The 15,996-nt window shown below is 37.7% G+C and overlaps 1 long non-coding RNA gene, 1 other non-coding gene and 1 pseudogene across 6 annotated transcripts in view; all 3 read right to left on the bottom strand.

Moving 5' to 3' along the window:
* LOC103794583 (uncharacterized) overlaps positions 1 to 15,996 on the bottom strand; it is a 455,426-nt gene that overhangs the window by 138,225 nt on the left and 301,205 nt on the right. The window lies entirely within an intron of this gene.
* Positions 4,041 to 5,024, bottom strand: LOC108592759 (large ribosomal subunit protein eL32 pseudogene; annotated as a pseudogene).
* On the bottom strand, positions 5,096 to 5,234 carry LOC118143474 (small nucleolar RNA SNORA7). The gene has a single exon (XR_004727686.1). It is a non-coding gene; the product is annotated as a small nucleolar RNA SNORA7 (small nucleolar RNA).

Genomic DNA, 15,996 nt, shown 5'->3' with positions numbered 1-15,996 from the left:
GAGAAATGTACAAAATATCTGAGCAGACGGTTCACTAAAAACGAAGCACAAAGGTCAAGTAAGCATAGAAGAAAATGCTCAACATTGCATTGGGCATTAGGGCAATAGGGCATTGCAAATTAAAACGAGATACCACTACACATCTATCAGAATGGCTAAAATACAAAGCACTGACAACACCAAATAATGATGAGGATGTGAAGCGATGGAAACTCTCACTTACTGCTGGTGTGATGAAAATGATGAAGCTACTTTAGAAGGCAGTTTAGTAGTGTCTTATAAAACTAAACATATTCTTTCCATATGATCCAATAATCATGCTCCTTAGTATTTGGCCAAATGAGTTGAAATCATATGTACACAAAAACCTTCATGAGAATGTTCAAGGCAACTTTATTCATGATTTCCAAGGCTTGAAAGAAACAAAGATGTCCTTCAATGGGTAAATGGACAAACAAATTGGTACATCTGTACAATAGAATATTATCAGTGATAAGAAGAAATGAGCTATCAAGCTATGAAAAGATACAAAGGAACCTTAAATGTATATTGCTAAGTGAAATAAACCAATATGTAAAAGCCTTCATACTGCATAAATCCAACTATATGACAACGTGGAAAAAGAAAAGCTACAGAGACAATAAAAAGATCCGTGATAATCAGGAGTTTATGGGGAGAGAGGGAGGAAAGAATGCATGAATAGGTAGAGCACAGGAAATTTGTAGGGCAGGAAAGCTCTTCTGTATGTTACTATAATACAATGATGGTTACATGTCAATATACATTTATTAAAACCCATAAAAGGTACACACAAAAAGTGAACCTTAACTATGGACTTTAGTTAATAATTATGTATCAATACTGGCTCAGTTGTAACCAAAGTACCACACTGATGCAAGATGCTAATAACAGGAAACTGGGTTGTGGGTGAAGGGAATATAAGAAAACAATCTGCACTTTCCTCTCAATTTTTTTGGGCAAGTCTAAAACTGCTCCAAAAAATAAATTCTACTATATATAATAAAAAAATAAGATATATATATATATATTCCATATAGATTCTCTTTCCGTTCTATTGTTACATAGCAGGAAAATGAACCACTATAAAGTATTCCCATCCATATACCCAACATTCATTTCTATAAATTAGTGTGGTTGAGCTGCATGATTTATTTAGATTGTTATAATGATTAACAGAAAACTGTTGTTTGTATCATCATAAAGTACCAAGAGTTGTATTAAATCTTTAAATAAAACTTCATTTTATTTGATCTTTTCAACAAATTTCTGAGGTAGGTGTTATTATCTCCATATTACAGTTGAGGAAACAGAAACTTGCTCAAGCCTCAAAGATGGAAGCTCCAAAGCTAAACTCAGGCCTATGAAATTAACCCCCCTACCCCCACCTTTAGCTTTTGTTTTGAAACAGAGTTTCACTCTTTTTGCCAGGCTGGAGTGCCCAGGCTGGCGTGCAATGGCGTGATCTCAGTCCACTGCATTCTCTGTCTCCTGGGCATAAGCAATTCTCGTGCCTCAGCCTCTCAAGTAGCTGAGACTACAGGCTCCCACCACCAAGCCCAGCTAATTTTTTGTATTTTTAGTAGAGTCGGGGTTTCACCATGTTAGCCAGGCTGGTCTCAAACTCCTGACCTCAGGTGATCCACCCATGTCGGCCTCCCAAAGTACAGGTGTGAGCCACCACACCTGGCCCACTCTCTCAAAGAAAAGCCAAATGATTCCTTTTCCTTATCACCTGAAACACACCATGTTTGGGGTTAGTACAGGTGTGTCCTTTCGACATGATACCAATTTGAGTGGACAGATAGTCCTCTAGGTTTCTGGTATGTAATAGTGTTCTTCAGTTTCAAGATAGTGAAACTTTATCTTTTTAAAATTTCAGTGAACATCAAGAAAAAAATATGTGCCCATGCTCTTACTCCGCCATCTTTCCCTGAAACCTCTCTTTCAAATTAGGTCTGTTGGACTGATTTTATTTCCAGCATTATGTTGATTAGATTACTATTAGAGAAATAACATTGCTTCAACTGAAATACTATAAACAAAAATGAATAAGAAGACAAAATACTTTTTGATTAAATACACTCATGAGCTGGCCATAAAGTGAAGAATATTTAGGCCAAAAATTAAGTTAAAGTCATGTGCCAAGCAGGGTAAAATGAACACTAATTTTCTTAGACTTGTGGAGCTCAGGAGAGAAGATACAAAGCCCAGTCCTTAGCCACGGTGAAGAATCTAGTAGAATATGTGTAATGAAGCAGAGATAAATATATCACCCCAGGACTAAAGAACAGTTTCTTATAATAAGCTCTGGCCCTGAGTGGTAGGAGAAAAAATACTCTCCGTTGTGAATTTGTGATCATTGTTTGGCATATAAAAGGGTTTGAAGCCTGGGGTGACACTTTCTAGATGATGTGAAAAAATTTTAAACAAAACAATATTATTGAAAATATTTCTGGACTGAAATAATCCCCATATGCTTCACATCTTTATTGCTATAAGAAATAATAAACTATTTAAAATAAGAACATGACAATATATTATGGGAGTTATAAAATATGTAGTAGTAAAACAAGAAATTATAGCACAGAGGATGGAAGGGGAAAATGTAAGTATTTTCTTATAAGCGGTTTCCACTATGTGGGGAAAAGGTAGAATATAATTTGCAAGTGAATATTATAACATCATTTGAAAGTAGACTGTAAAAGTTAAAAATGCATATTGTAAATAAACTAAAAAAAAACTCAAAAGAACTTAAAAAAGTATATTTTATAATTTAATGTTGGAGAGAAAATGTAATTCTAGTAATATACAGTTAACCTAATTCTAGTAATATCCAAAAAGGATGAAAAAGGGAGAAAGTGTAACTAAAAGAAAATGTATAGCAATAAGGTAGGCTTAAACTCATCCTTACTGGTAAATAAATTATTGTGGATGGTCTAAAAGCTACAGAGAAGAGGCAGAGATTACATTTTATAAGAAAACAAGATTAGACTATATACCATCTACAAAACAAACCCTTTAAATATAAAAACACAGATAACTATGTAAATAGAAAAAGATACAGGTAAACAATAAACCTAAGAATGCTAACACAGCTATTTAAATAACAGTAAAAGTACACTTTAAAATAAGGTATATGACCAGGAATAAAGATAGATATTTCTTAATGATAGAAGGGTCATTTCATCAAGAAAACCTAACAAGCCTACATGTATAAGCACCTAATAACAGAATTTAAAAATATGTGAAGCAGTGGTCTAGCCCATGAGGATCTTGGAAGTTGCCAATTCATCCTGACAACAAGTAAAAAGCAGAACAATCTGAAAAATCAACAACTTTTTTTAGTACCATCAGAGAAGCGAGGCCACAGGATAAACTGATGTCTCCCCAATATTGGAGACAGAGAGAGACAGATACAGAGAATCACAACTACCAGAGCAGAAACTCACAAGCAAAAGCCTCTGTGGGAACCAGCACTGGATTAGGAAAATCTGAACTGTAAGAGAACAGCTGGAGTCTGTGGCTGAGGATGACCAATGAAACTTCCAGGGGAACCAGGCCATGAAGGTAGGGGTGGGACCCACACTTCTGTGGATTTTATCTCCAGCACAAGTCTCACCAAGTCTCACAGCAAAGATCAGAGCAAGAGTCCACTTGGGCTCTGGAAGTGGCAAGGGAAAAGTAACCACTCTGAAATACAACAGAGCATTATATTTGTTATACCTAACAAGACCAGCCCTCAGAGAGACTATTTTACCAGAGCCTAACCTTTTTGGGGGTTTCTTACACTCTAATACCTGGAGAAGGGAAAATATGCATATCCATCCTTTCTTTTTTTTCTAATTTTATTTTTATTTTTTATTGTATTTTAGGTTCTGGGGTACATGTGCAGATCATGCAGGATTGTAGCATAGGTACATACATGGCAATGTAGTTTGCTGCCTCCATCCCCCGTCACCTATAACACATTTCTCCCTATGTTATCCCTCCCAACCTCCCCCAGTGCTGTCCCTCCCCTATCCCCAACAACAATAGACACCAGGGTGTTACGCTCCCTCCCTGTGCCCATGTGTTCTCATTTGTTCAACACCTGCCTATGAGTGAGAACATTCAGTGTTCTTCTGTTCTTGTGCCATTTTGCAGAGAATGCTGGTTTCCAGATTCATTCATGTCCCTACAAAGGACATGAACTCATCCTTTTTTATGGCTGCATAGTATTCCATGGTGTATATGTGCCACATTTTCCTTCTCCAGTCTATCATCGATCGGCATTTGAGTTGGTTCCAGGTCTTTGCTATTGTAAACAGTGCTGCAATAAACATACAGGTACATGTGTCTTTATAACAGATCAATTTATAATCCTTTGGCTATATACCCAGTAATGACATTGCTGGGTCAAATGGGATTTCTATTTCTAGGCCCTTGAGGAATTGCCACACTGTTGTCCACAATGGTTGAACTAATTTACAACCCCACCAACAGTGTAAAAGTGTTCCTATTTCTCCAAATCCTCTCCAGCATCTGTTGTCTCCAATTTTTTTTTTTAAGGAAGATGCCAGTTTTATTTAAACACAAAACGTGCACATAAGCTGTCTACTCATTTTCTTTGCTGTGCAGCCTGGCACTGGGGTTGGTGACTCTGATGGCCAGCTGGGCAGCTCTTTCCACAATGGCTTTGCGGTTCTTGGAGGAAACATTGTGAGCGATCTCAGCACAGTAAGATTTGTTGCACATCGGCAGCACTTCCATCTCCTTGACATGTAGACCAGGAACTTCCAGAAGCCACTGGGCAGCATGTGCTTTGTTTTCTTATTGCTCCCATAACCAGTGTTAGGCATTAAGATCTGGCCCTTGAACCTTCTACAAACCCTGTTGTCAATACCTCTGGGTTTCTGCCAGTTACGCTTAATTTTGACATATCGGTCTGACTGGTGCTGGATGAACTTCTTGGTTCTCTTTTTGACGATCTTGGGTTTCACAAGGGGTCTAAGGGCGGCCATGATGCCGTTTGGGAAAGAAGCAGCCCCAGGTGAAGAAGAATCCTGGAAGGAGGTTTTCCCGCCCTGGGACTGAACACTGTTGCAGAGTATCTTCCAGTCACCAGCGATGGAGCAAGCTGGGAATGGAATGGGTGCCTCTGCCAGGCTTGCTTTCCCTCCTTTTCTGAAGCTGGCAGAATACTAGGCATTCTCCAGACGCGATCCCAGGAAGTCATGTCTCCAAATTTTTTAATGATCACCATTCTAACTGGTGTGAGATGGTATCTCAATGTGGTTTTGATTTGCATTTCTCTAATGACCAGTGATGATGAGCTTGTTTTCCTATGTTTGCTGGCCTCATAAAAGTCTTTTGAAAAGTGTCTGTTCATGTCCTTCACCCACTTTTGAATGGGTTTGTTTGTTTGTTTCTTGTAAATCTGTTTTAGTTCTTTGTAGATTCTGGATATTAACCCTTTGTCAGATGGGTAGATTGCAAAAATTTTTTTCCATTCTGTTGGTTGCTGGTTCACTCTAATGATTGTTTCTTTTGCTGTACAGAAGCTCTGGAGTTTAATTAGATCCCATTTGTCTATTTTGGTTTTTGTTGCCAATGCTACCCTTTCTAATCATCCTTTACCATCTAAGAGGGGGAAAACAACAACAACAACCAGAAGAACCATTTGTGCAGTTTACAACCCATAGACACAGGGTTACTAAAAGACTGAGATCTACTCATAAGACTACAGAAGGCTTCCTGCCCACCCCACTCCACCTCTCCACCTTATCACTCTATCACTAAAGGTCTATTTGCAGCAATTTATTTCATACAGTACATCATATCTGCCTTCCAACAAAAAATTACAAGAAATACTAAAAGGCAAAATACAAAGTTTGAAGTGACAGAACAAGCATGAGAATCAGACCTAGATATGGCAGGGATATTAGAATGATCAGTTATAAGATTAATCAACTATAGTTAATGCATTCAAGGATCTAATGGACAACGTAGACAATATGCAAGAACAGATGAATACTGTAAGCAGAGAGATGGAAATTCTAAGAAAAAAAAACAAACAAAAAGAAATGTTAGAGATTAAAAACACTGTATTGAATGCCTTTGATGGGCTCATTAGCAGCTTAGACATGGCTAGAGAAAGCATCTGTGAACTTGAGGGTATGTTAATAGAAACTTCCAAAATGAAAAAGCAATGAGAAAGAAAAAAGACTCAAAAATAAAATAACAGGATATCTCAAAACTGTGGGACAACTACTAAAGGTGTAACATATGTGTAATGGGATTATCAGCAGAATAAGAAGAGAAAGGAACAAAAGCAATATTTGAAGGAATAATGACTGAAAATTACTACCAATCATAGATCCAGGAATCTCAGAAATTACCAAGCAGGAAAAATGTCAAAAAAAAAAAAAAAAAAGAAAGAAAGAAAAGAAGAAGAAGAAGAAGAAAATGGAGTGAAATTTTTAGAGGGGGAAAAAAAAACCAAACAAATAAACGTGGACTTCTGCACCCTTTAAAATTATCCTTCCAAAGTGAAGAAGAAATAAAGGTTTTCTCAGGCAAACAAAGGCTGAAGAACTTTGTTTGCCTTATAAGAAATGTTAAGAGAAGTTCTTCAGAGAGAAAGAAAATAAGTCAGAAAGTTGGATCTACATAAAGAAGACTGTCAGAGAAGAAATCAGTGAAGGTAAACAACTTTTATTTGTCTTATTCTTAATTGATGTAACAGATAATAATTTGCCTTAAATGGTAATCACAAAAATATTTCCAATTACATATTTCTGTTTGTATGTGTATGTGTATATACATACACACCTATATGCCTACGGATATTTGAAATGAATGACATCGATAATACAATTGACAGTAGAAATTAGGAATATTTATTATTATAAAGTATGTATACTACTTGTGAAGTGTTTGAAAATTGACTTCTGTTAGTTGCAAATATAAAAAAGAAAGTATAAGTAATATGTCTTTCTGGAAAAGCCAAAATTATGGAGGAAGTAAAAAGATAGAGGTTGTCAGGGGTTAAAGGAAAGGAGGAACAAATTGGCAGAACATAGAGTGTTTTAAGGGCAGTGAAACTATTTTTTATAATACTGTAATGGTGGAAACATACCATTATATATTTGTGAAACCCCAAAGAATGTACACCAAGAGTGAACCCTAATGTAAACGATGGACTTTGGGTGATAATGGTGTGTCAGTGTAGTGGCCATGGTAACAAACAAATCATGCTGGTTCTGGATGTTGATCCTGAGGGAGCTATGGGTTTGTCAGGGTAGGAGGCTGTACTTTCCACTCAATTCTAACATGAAGCTAAAAAGCCATACACACACATGCATACACATAAAATTGGCAAAAGTAAAATGGAAAACTGAAAAATCAAAACTTACAGTTCAAGATTTCAAAACTTTTCTGTCAGTAAGTGGCAGAACAAGTAGAAGATCACTAAGGACATAGGTGACATAATGAACAATTTGAACCAATTTAACTGGCATAAATGGAGCATGGCACCCAACAATAGCAAGTGCATATGGATCATTCACCATTACAAACAATATGTCAGGGAATAAAACAAGTTACAGTGGATTTGAAGCACATTAAATTCATTGAGTGTGCTCTGACCAGAAATGAATTAAATTATAAATCAACAATAGAAAAATAGGCAGGAAAAATCACACACATTTGAAAATGTAATAGCATACTAGTAAACAATGAGTGAGTCATAAAAGAAATCAGGAAAGACTTGAGGAAACATTTCTGATTAAATTAATGTGAAAACATGACAAATCAAAATCTGGGGACGGATGCATCTAAAGCCATGCTTAAAGGAAAATTCATTTGAGTGTACACAAAAAGTAAGGGTCAAATCAATAATCTTGGCTTCCATCTTAAGAGGTTATAGAAAAAAAATCAAATTAAACACACAGTAAATAGAAAGAAAGAAAATAATTGAGATAAAAGTAGAAATAAACTATTTAAAAAAACCAAAAAGACCCCAAACAATAAAGAAAATTAATGAAACCAAAAGCTGAGTTTTTGGGGGAATCGATAAAGTGATAATCCTCTCGCTAGACTGAATGAGAAAATAGGAAGACTCAAATTACTAATTGTTTAGTCATTTCAGGCTGCCATAACAGAAGAATCACAGACTGGATGGCTTAAACAACAGGAATTTATTTTTCACAGCTCTGGAGTCTGGGAAGTTAAAGATCAAGGTGACAGCTTATTTGGTTGTCTGGTGAAGGCTCTCTTCTTGCCTTGCAGATGGCCATTTTTCTCACTGTGTCCTCACATAGCAGAGAGAGAGAGAGAGAGAGAGAGAGAGAGAGAGATCTGGTGTCTCTCCTTATTAGAGCACTAAGCTGGTTATGAGGTATCCACCTTCATGGCATCACCCAAACCTAAATATCCCCCAAAACATCTACCTCCAAATATTATCACATTTGGGATTAATGCTTCAATATATACATTTTGGGAGGACACAATTTAGTCCATAACTTAAAAATTCAAAATGAAAGAGAGATAATCATTACAGAAACTACAAGCCTTAAAAGAATATTATGAGTAACTTTTTGTTGGTATATCAGGTAATGTAGATAAGATGCACAAATTTCTTGAATGATGCAAATTGCCAAATCTGATTAATGAGAAAATAGAAACCTGAATAATGCTACATTAAATGAATTTGAATTTGTAATTAAAAACTTTCCCATTAAGAAAATTGCAAGCCCAGATGACTTGACTCATGAACCATATCAATCATTTAATCCTACGTAAACTCTTAAAAAGTAGAAAAAGAAAGAATATTATCTGTTCATTTTATTATGTCAATGGATTAAGTATCTGATGCTCATAAAAACAGAAACAAAAGTCTCTTGTAAGACTATAAGCAAGATCTTTGGCTAGATCAGCAGGCATCCCAGGACTCAACTCAGAGCTGATTTGCCTCTAAATTCACTTACATAGGTATCATGAGTCTCAGAAGATGTGATGTGCTTCCAAACTCACTGATAATCTAGACTCAGAGATATTGTCCCTCCAATGCAAGCTATATGAGATGAAGGAGGGATCACCCCTGATGGAAACCACAGTCTTTTTATGATCAGATCTCAGAAGTGACATCCTAGCATTTCTGCCTTATTCTATTTTTTTTAGAAGCAATGACTAAATCTAACTTACACTTAATTGGAGGAGATTGAATAAGGGAATGAATAATAGGAGGTAGAGTTTATTGGGACCATTTTAGACCTTACCCACTGCAGTCAGCATGACCCTGATACAAAAACAAAAGACATTAAAATTATAGTTTAATATCTCTCATGAGCTCCAAAGTCAAATGCAAAAATATATAAAAAGGGTAATACACCAGGGCCAGGTAGCATTTATCCCAGAAACAAGTGATTGGTTTGATATTTAAGAATTGATTAATGTAATTTGCTACATTAAAAAGATAAAGGAGAAAAACTGTATAATTGTTTTAATAGACAAGGTGAAAAACATTTAACAAAATATATCACTCATAAATAATAAAACCTCTTAGCAAATTGAGATAAAATCAAACTTCCTAAAACTAATAAAGAGCATCTACCAAAAAAAGTAGAGCTAACATCATATTTCATGGTGAAAGTCTCAATGATCTTCTGTAATTGAGAACAAAGATATGGGCTTATACCATTCCTTTGCTTTATTTTACTGGACATTCTATTTAGAGCAATAAGTAAAGAAACATAAATTAAAGGCATATCAAATTAAAAAGCAGTAAAACTCTATTCACCAAAGTCATCATCATGTATGTTGGAAATGTTAACACATCTATCAAAAAAAAAAACTACTTGCAAATGAATTAAACAAGATTGCAAGATACAAGATAATATTTAAAAATCAATATTGTCTATATATGAACCACAAATAATGAGATATCAAATTTAGAAAAAAAACTTAAAATGTTTATAGTAGCCTCAAGATATGTGAAATACTTGAGAATGAATTTTTAAAAATTTGTGCAAGACCTGCTGTACATTAAAGACTATCAAACACTGTTGAAATTAATAAAGAATTAAATAAATGTAGCAATATACTATGTTCATAAATAGAAAGACTCAAAATTGTCAATATGTCAGTTCTCTCCACATTTGTTTATAGTTTCAATTTGAGTTATAGATCAATTTCAGTCAAACTACCAGCAGGCTTTTTTTTATGTGTGGAAATCAACAAAATGATTCTAAAATTTATATAAAAAATCAAAGAATATGGACTAACCAAAATGATTTTGGAAAAGTAAAATATTGAAAAAATTGTTTTGCCTTATTTCAAGACTTAGTATGAAGCTATACTAATTAAGTCAATATGATACTTGCTTAAGGACGTGTGTGTGTGTGTGTGTGTGAGATAATAAAATACCAGACAGCAGTCCTGTCCAACAGAACTTTCTGTAGTGTGCAAATATTCTATATTTATCCTGCTTAATAAAGTACTAATTAGCTCATTAATTAGGTGTGACTATTGAGCACTTGAAATGTGTCTTTTGGGACTAAGAAACTAAATTTCAAAATTTATTTAACTGTAAATAAGGTAAATTTAAATTGTAATGTAGAGCTGGAGTTATCTCATTAGGCAGTGGATGTATGGGAAATCAAAATATAAACCAACAGACATACAGCCAATTGATTTTTGACAAAGAAGCTAAGGTAATTCTGTAAGAAAGATAATTTAATCTTTTGACATATTGTGCTGGATCAACTGGATATTTACATAAAAAAATTACATGTACTCCACACATATCTACAATTATTATGTATTAATTAAAAAAAATTCTTACCTCATACAAAAATTAACTCAAAAGTACCATCAACCTATACGTAAAAGATAAACTATAATACTTCTGGAAGATGTACAGGAGCAACGATTTGCAATTTTGGTAAAAAATAATTTCTTAAATAGAATTAAAAAAATATGAACTGTAAAAGAAAAAAATTAAAAATGGAATTCATCAAATTTAAAACTTCTACTGTTTGGAAAGACTTCAATAAGGAAGTAAAAAGGCAAGAAAACAGCCTAGGAGAGAAATTTGCAATACATACATCTCACAAAGATGTTGCATTTAAGTCTACAAATTTACAACGAACTAGAATATGTCAACCTAAAAATAAACAGAAGATCTGAACAGATACTATGCAAAATAAGTATGGAAGGTGAACAAAAACACGAAAGATGATCATTATTAATTATTTGGTAATACAAATTTAAACTGTATATACAGAATGTCTAACATTTAAAAGACTGAGAATATTATGAGGATATGGAACAACTAGAATTTTCATGCATTGTGGGTAGAAATGTAGAATACAGCAAATACTTTTGAAAGAGTTTGGTAGTTTCTTGCGGAATTAAATATACACTTAAGATCCCACAATACTTTAAAGTGTTTACTTAAGATAAGTTAAAACATATGAACAGGAATGTTCATAAAAGATTTATTCATATTAGCCCAAACTAGAAACAACTCAACCTAACAACAGGTGAAAGGAAAAATAAATTGTGTACCTGTAAAACATAATCCTACTTACCCTTGAAGGAATAAGCCACTGATACATCAAAAAACATAAATGAATCTCAAAAGCATTATGCTGAGCAAAACAAGCCAGACAAAAAATAGTTCAGTATACGATTTTACTTATAAGAAATTCTAGGAATGACTAATCTAACACACAGTGATAGAAAGCAGATCAATAGTTTCCAGGGTTTAAGTTTGGGTTGAGGGTAGGGATTCACTAGGAAGGGTACCAAGGAATCTTTAGGAACGAGGAAAATGTTTTATATCCTAATTGTGATAGTGATTAAATGGATTAAATGGTACCCTTAAAGCATGTGCATTTTATTGATGTAAAATTATACCTCTTAAATGGTTGGCTCTGTATCCTCACCCAATCTCACCTTGAAATGGAATAATCCCTACATGTCAAAGGTGGGGTCATTGAATCATGGGGGCAATTTCCCTCATACTGTTCTCATGATAGTGAATAATTTTCTTGAGAACTGATAGTTTTATAAATAGGAGTTCCCCTCCACAAGTTCTCTCTTGCCTGTTACCACGTAAGCCTTGATTTTGCTCCTCATTTGCCTTCAGCCATGATTGTGAAGCCTCCCCAGCCATGCAGAACTGTGAGTCAATTAAACCTCTTTCCTTTATAAATTACCAAGTCTCAGTTCTGCCTTTATTAGCAGTGTGAGAACAGACTAATACAACCTCAATAAAGTTGATATCAAAAATTAAATAAATGTAAATGGACTACTCCAATAAAACATCAAAGATTTTCAGATTAAAATTGAAAAATCTATTGTATTGTTTCAGGATCTTTGGGGTGTCACATTTCTGGCTGGAAACCTATGGTCAGTGGCACTTTTGCCCAAGTTTTGTTTGGGCCTTCTGAGCTTTAACACCCACTTGACCTGGCAAGCTACCCCCAGCTTATGTTACCAGGCTGGATGCCATACCTCCAAGAAAGACAGGAGTCAGGTGTGGAGGAGCCAGGGGTTTGTGAGTGAATGTGGAATCCAGCCACCACACAGTAGACATGCTGACTGCTGCCACAGAATGGGAAGCTTCAGGTTCTGGCAGGAGTGCCAGCTCTCCTCAAGGCTGCAGCTGGACCAGGCATACCACAAACAGCTCTCCTGGCTGGCACCTGCAAATACAGTGGTGCCTGGAAGCTTGGAGATGCCAGGAACCAAAGGGCCCCAAAGGGGAAGTCTCAGCACTGGCTGAGGGAGCTTCTATGTCTGGGCTCCTTAAAAAGCTGCAGCTCTTCTCTTTTTCTCTTCACCTGCAATGTGGCAAGCAAGGGGCATGTTTCAGCACTGTTTGTGTTGCAGCAGCCCTTTTAGCCTCACCATTCAGCAGGCCCTGAGTTCTTGTCCTGAGACCAGGAAGAATGAGGTACAGACAAGTGGTGGGTGAGCAAGATGAAGAGGAGCTTTATTGAACAATACAACAGCTCAGAGAAGACCCACAGTGGACAGCTCCTCTACATAACTGAGGTGCTCTGACAAGTGATCAGCATCTAGCAGAGAAGGCAGCTCTCTCAGCAGGCAAGTTTTCCCAGCAAGTGTTCTCAGTAGAGAGACTATCTGTTCTCTGCAGCTGGTCATCCCATTGTCTGCAGTTCTTGGCAGAGAGGAGGTCCTAGAGCAGGTGGACTCTTTCTCCTCTCTTCAGGCAGGTCATCCTGTCATCTGTAGTTCTCAGCAGAGAGGGTAGCTCCTCTCTGCAGCTGGTCCTCCCATCCTCTCTCTGTTCTCTGCTCTGCTTTGGCTGAGCCTAGGGCTTTTATGGCCCTCAAAGGGGAGGAAGTGTGCACAAATTGGTCCATTGGATGCCATAGCAGGCCCAGAAAAGGCACCATAAGTACCTACTCCAGCATGTGGTACTGGCAGCCTGACTCCCAGCCTTCAGGCCCTCCCTGGCCAGAAGGTGAGGCCTTAACAGGGACCTGCCTCCTTCTGCCCAGCAGCCTGTCTGCCTCCTGCTGCTGTTCATAGTGCCAAGGCTGCTTTTGCCAAGGGGGACCTGCAGGCCGCACTGAGCCACCCTCAGCTCTCCCCATCCCAGGCTTGTCAGCACCTAAAGTTTAGAGGGGATCAAGGTGGGAGGGAGCTGGTGTGACCTGCTGCCCCAAGCATTCACACACCCAGTTGGGCTGTAACAGCACCTGGGACCAGCCCCAACTCTGCTTTGAGATTGGAGGGGTTCTAAGAGTGAGGAGAGGCCAGGCAGTGGAAGCAGACACTCCTGAGGCTGCAGAGGCACGGGGGCCTTCATGGGCCCCGAGAGTGCAGAAATGCCTTGGTCCACAGTGGTGGCAGAGTAGCTGCAGTGAATCCTAGCTCCCAAGAGCACAGGGGTGCCCAGGTTGCAACTGTAGCTTGGGTGGCTGCAGTTGTGCCTAGGGAGCTCCTGCCCCATCAACTTGAAAGGGGAGGAGCTCCCACCTGTCCCTGGCTCCTGCCAGCTTGGTGAAGTGTGGCACCTGGCTGCACCCCCTTGCAGCCTGGGGAGGGGGCTCCAGGCCCTCCCTGGACGTGGGCTGACATTGGGGCAGGGACAATGTTTCCATGAGCTCCCTCTGTGGCACCAGTGCTCAGGGCAGCCTGGAGACCCCTTCACTCAGCTCTGGCCCTGCCCATGGGGAGTGCCTCCTGGAGCAGATCACAGGCCACCAGCCCTGCCACTGGGAGTGTTAGATGCAGCGGTCACCCAGATATAGGGTGGATCCCAGGGACGGGGCCCCAGGCAGCACTGTGCAGAGCCTCTTCCCAAGGCACAGAAACATGGAGCCCTTGGCAGGGTGGATGCAGTGACCATGCTAATGGCCAGATCCCTGAAGTGGGCACTGCTGCCACTTCCCACTCTGGGCCCACAAAGTGTGGCCCCAGCTCTGCCTCCTCCCCATGCCGTGAAGCAGTGGTGGGTCAGAGCAGTGACACAGGGCCAGGGTCCAGAGCCATAGAGGCTCCAGGCCTGGGGGTGGTTCCCACCTGGCCACACAAGGTTGGGAGTGGTGCAGGTCACTGTCTCAGGAACGCAGGGCAGAGGGGACCCACTGCCACCATTGCTGTTCTCATAATTGCTCCTGCCACCACCACCTGCACCTTCCCACTGTGGACAACTTGGTTCTGCCATCAATATGCTATCTAAAAGTGATATTTCCAAAGTTTCAGAAAAATTTAAAGGAATAATTAGAACAAGACAGAACAAACATTAATAAAATAAAGCTGTTGTAAACAATAAATTAAAGATATAGACACTGACTTGGAAAGGTTCTATGGTAAATTAAGTGGAAGAAAAGTGGCACAGAAGGAAATCATGCACGGAAGCATATTATGAGTACAAATATTACTCAATGACCCAACAAGAAACAGCAACCTCCTAAAGTTTAATTGTTGAGTATGTGATGAGAAACCACAGTCATGGGCCACATAAAGACATTTTGGTCAATGATGGACCATATATATAATGGTGGTCTCATAAGATTATAATGGAACCGAAAAATTCCCATCACCTGCTGATGAGGTAGAAATCAGAACATCAGAGAGCAAGGCATTATTCACGTTTGTGTTGCTGTGGGCGTAAACAAACCTACCATGCTGCCAGTCATAAAATATACAGTACTACAATTATGTACAGTACATAATACTTGATAATGATACTAAATGACTAGTACTGGTTTATGTACCCCTTTATCTTGTTATTTTAGAGTATTATCTTTCTACTTATATACATTAAAAAAGCTAACTGTAAAACTGCCCCAGGAACTTCCTTCAGGAGGTATTCCAAAAGAAGACACTATTCTCATAGATGATAACTTTCTGTGTATTGTTGCCCCTGAAGACTTTCTAGTGGAACAACATGCGGAGAGGGAAGACAGTGATATTGATGATTCTGACTCTCTGTAGGCATAGGCTAATGTGTGCTTGTATCTTATCTTTCAGCAAAAAACACTTAAAAAGTAAAAAAATTAAAAGTTTCAAAAAGTAGGAAAAATTTTATAGAATAAGGATATAAAGAAAATATTTTTGTGCCGCTGTACAATGTGTTTATGTTTTAAACTAATTGTTATTATGAAAGAATAAAGTATTTTTTACTGAAATAGTCTATAAAATCAAAAAGTGCAGTAACTTGTTTACAATTTAAGAAAGTTTAAAAAAATAAAATTAGTGTAGCCCATGTGTGCATGGTTTAAGTCTATCATAGTATATAGTAATGTCCTAGACTTTAACTTTTACTCACCACTCACTCATCCAAAGCAGCTTCCATTAATGGTAAGTGCACTATACAGGTATAAATTTTTTGTTTTGTGTAGTATTTCACTGTACCTTTTCTATGCTCTGATACATTTAGATGTAAAAATACTAACCATTGCTGCAATTGCCTACACTATTCAGTGCGATAACATAGTACAGTTTGTAGCCTAA

Source organism: Callithrix jacchus, chromosome 7 (genome assembly GCF_049354715.1).
Source record: "Callithrix jacchus isolate 240 chromosome 7, calJac240_pri, whole genome shotgun sequence".
NCBI classification, from domain to species: Eukaryota; Metazoa; Chordata; class Mammalia; order Primates; family Cebidae; genus Callithrix; species Callithrix jacchus.
The sequence above is the reverse complement of the archived record's forward strand: the minus strand, read 5'-3'. Positions and strand labels throughout refer to the sequence as shown.